Source organism: Medicago sativa, chromosome 3 (assembly GCF_051527215.1).
Source record: "Medicago sativa cultivar Bolivia chromosome 3, Bolivia_mono, whole genome shotgun sequence".
NCBI lineage: Eukaryota > Viridiplantae > Streptophyta > Magnoliopsida > Fabales > Fabaceae > Medicago > Medicago sativa.
Window position 1 is genome coordinate 74,897,597 of NC_140751.1, and position 4,326 is coordinate 74,901,922.

The window sequence follows — 4,326 nt, forward strand, 5'->3', positions numbered from 1 at the left end:
CTATTCCATATTGGAGGTTGGTGTGAGTGGGGATTCTTCCTATTGATGATTTTGTGGGACTGAGGCAATGCATGGATGATTTGGTTCTTTTTCATTAGGTAAATATAACTTATTGGGGCCATATAATTAGAGACATTGTTGAGATCTCATGAGAGGTAATTGGTCAAGTTTATACACATTTTGTGTCTCCTACTGTTCGTCGGTGCCGGCTTCTAAATACTAGTCAACAGCCAGTACCACCCGGCACAACATATTTGTTGAGATTTTTCCTTACAATACATGATCAACTAAAATCCAAGTATATATGTAGTACTTTCCTTTTCTTTCTTTTTTTCCTAAAACTTCAAATTGTTTATTAGTTTGGTGTTGAAAGAGTTGGCAATATGACTCTCTTCCTGAAAAGAATTTGTGTTAAAGAGTAAATCTCATAATCTAAATGAGCTAAGTCATGGAGATGTGTTGGAACGTTTATTAAAAGTCAAAAATCCTAATTACAATGGGTTGATTTTTTATTTTATTTTTAAATTTGTTGGTTTAATTGTTGAAGGTTAACAAAAAAAAATCTACATGACTAATAGTTACTTAGTTGAAAATTTCAATATGCTAAACATGAAGTAAACTTTTTTTTTTATAGCAAAAGCGAGATTAATTCATTTCATCCAAAATCATAGAGTATAAAGTAGTTGTTACATGATGGAAAATATGGGGGGATAGGGCGTGATAAGGATGGTCTTGCAATACTATGAGCAACCTTATTAGTGTGTCTCTGAATAAACGACACTATAAAATCAATATTGTTATTCAAGAAACATCTGCATTGAATAATAAGATCACCAAGCTCGTATTGAGGTGTTGCATGTGATTTGATGACCTCAACCATGAGTCTTACTATCCGTTTTAAATATAACCTCATGCATTCCATTTGTTGTAGCCATTTTTAGAGATTCTAGCAAAGCAATGGCCTCTGCTTCTAAAGCGATGGGGGGAGGAAAGTAAGAAATCTGATTTACCGATCAACAGCTGCCCCAAATGGTTTCGAAAGCATATTTCATAGCCTACAATGGAGTTATTGTGAAAGGTTGCAGCGTCAACATTGCATTTTGTCATACTTATCGATGGCTTAGTGCAGGAAGATAAACATGGCAGATTATGTACTTGTTTTTTAGCTCTCTGCATGCAACTCCACTCTTAAAGGGTATCTCTGGCGCAAGAAACTGTGAAGGTCGATGAAGTAAACGCTTTAATTCAACTGTCTGTCGATATTGTTAGACTGAACAACTTCATTCGGATTTAAACCCGGGAACTTACAGTTATATGTGTGATTTTTAGATGATACTTGACACTCCATCTACAAACTACAAAAATATAATAAGACATGATTGCAATTAATATTTTTTGGTGAAGCAAATAAAGTTGTTATTATTATGTAGAGTTAAATAAATTAGGGGTATTGTATCAATAAATAAATGAGCTAGGGTAAAATACGGATAATTAAATTTGTTGCCATTTCTGCTGGCTGACTATATGATGAAACAATATATGTTATAGGAGTTGAGATCCTCTCCATTTGCTATAGGGTCTTAACTATAGGGAGTAATAAAAATAAGAATAAAAGAATCTTAAACCAAACAAACTCTTAATCCTAAATTAGTTTTTGGCAAAATCAAAGCATGTACTACACAATCCATAAGCTGATAAGTTTGCGATTTAGATGTCCTCAGTTGATTTGAAAAATCCTAAATTCATCACATTCATGCATTTTGGACGGGTATTTTCAAGTCATGTTTAAAACCTCAAAATGATGAAGGCAGTAAGAGACAGTTTGTAGCCTTGTAGTCACATAGGACAGGCATGCGTCAAAACAATAGAGGAATTTATGGATATTTTAGGCCATTCTCAAGTTCAAACCTAACATAGACGGTAGACTAGACAAGCAACAAAACAAAGAATATAGCATTGTCGTCGGTGCCCATCATAATAATTTGTGGTGGGTCTATTTATATACAAAAAATATAATAGAAAAGAAAGAAAAAGACAGGAGAGATTATAATATTATTAAGGTGAAATTTTTGTATTCATTTGTTTGGTTTCATACAATCCATTGAACCAACTCCTTAATACATTTGCTAAGCTCCATCAATTATTTAAATCACTTAATTCTCCTTCCTATCTCTTTCTATAAATTATTTTCTTTTCAAGAACCACATATTTAAAAAGCTGAAGTGCATTCGTGTGCAATTATAGGCATCAATACCAAATTCTTAAGGCTCAACTCTCAACCATATACTAATTAAACACATGTTCTCTTTTGCGTTATTATTGTTATAAAAAAAACAAATGAATGAATGGATCATTGTTGACTAATAACTACTACAACAAAGTAGTATTAATCACTTGACACATCAATACATTATCTAGAGTTTTAACAAATTAAAACTAGCCACTGAATATTCATAAAAATGCGTCCATAAAAAAATGTGAATCATGATATTTCTTAATAATTGTACAGGTCAATTGGCTATTCTTATAACGTAGCCATACCGGTACGTTACGATAATGCTTATGGTTACAAGCTCCAAGAACAAACATCGTTGTAATTCAGCAATTTGGCATTAATTAGCAAGTAATTAGATCATTAGTCCAATCCGAAATTGATGAAGTATTCGGTTCACATTTATACGAGTCAGTTCCTCTCTGGCCCAGTCTCTCTTTTTTTCTTAGCCAAAAGAGAATATTTTATTAGAACAAATAGGCCACAAGCACAAGGAGTTTGGATCACCTGCTGCCAGCAGCACTGCATCCCATTGATTTGGTGAGTTAGGAGAGAGAAAGTGGAGATTAAAATGAAGAGATGAGGATGAGAGAGATAGAGGCATGAAGTAAAGTATGAAGGGTAGCATGGGAGTCACAAAGGATCCAAGTCCAAGTACAAGGTATGCACCGAAAGAAAAGTTATAAACATTCTATTACTTGACCAGAGATTGACTTAGGTGACAAACATAAATAAATATTGCAAAAGTATTACTCCCTCCGTCCCTATACGTAAACCCCCTTTGCCTTTTTCACATTTCTTAAGAGTATCAAGAAAGGTTATGGATTCAGGATGTGAGATCTTTGGTCTTGTGGAAATGGAGACGGCTTTGGGTAGCCGGACTTTGATCAGTACCTTCTTTCTTCTCCGAAGAGAAGTGGTGTATTTAAAAACACTTCGACGATCAAGTAAGAATGTGATGAATATATAAGGATTTTAGGGTAGAAAAACATGTACATGGAAGGAAGTCATGAGTTAGCATTATAGCGATGAATTAGGTTTTTGGTCCTTCTAACCCTTATCCGAACAATTGTCATATGAGCACACGTATGGACATATCAGAGCAAGTTAGCTTTGGATTCGATTTAGATAGTTCAGATCAACACACACAACCTTGATCAATCGTTTTAAAGAAAGTCCACATCATAGTATATGTAAGCGCTAGTGGCTTGAGGTGACTCGATATGTTGAGGAAATGGATCTTGGCCCGGTTTAAAATAGCTGCTCTCCAAGTTGTTGGTTGTCGAAGTCAGGCGTATGACTTGTTCCTAGTCTTGAGCGGACAAATGGTTGGTGCGAACATTGATTTTTTATCGAATCAGGTCCGTGTTGAATATTGGTTAGAATCCTTGTTTGGAGGCCCGTCTCCACCTTGGAAGTATTCGGTTGCATTTAGTTTTTCGGTTAAAGGGTCGTCTATCCTTTATGAACGCATGCATGTTGTTGTTACGCTGAAGGTAGGTTTCACACACCCTTCCAGGGTCTGCTTCCTACTTGCATAACTATTTTCAGGTTGGAGTGTGTCTCAGACCTTTCTAACTTCTACTATGATGATACTCGGATTTGGGGATGGTTTAGTAATGTTTGTCTGCCCAGACATGACCTTTCACTTAATCGATGACAACATGTCATTAATTTCTCGTGTTTCCATAAAAGGTCATGATGGTTGACATAAAGGTGTTTTTTAACTGTCTTTGTCTGGCTTAGGATATGGTCGTCACATCAAACCCTTTCAATCCTAACTCATCTCGAGCGTTGATTACGAAACGTTTGGGATCTTCCCCAAATGTGTGTTTTATTCCTTTTAAGTATGGGCAGTCTTTTCCCTCTTTCACTTTTGAATTATTCTCTTTGCTTTTTCCTTTGTTCCCTCGCACAAATATCCACTAAAAGTTTATCACAAGTGTAGGAGTTCCCAGTGATTCTCAAATCCTTCTCTTTGTTGCCAACATATTCTTGGTAAGATCTTCCTTCTCCTGGTTCTATGTTTTTTGTTGTACGTGTTTTGGATTTAT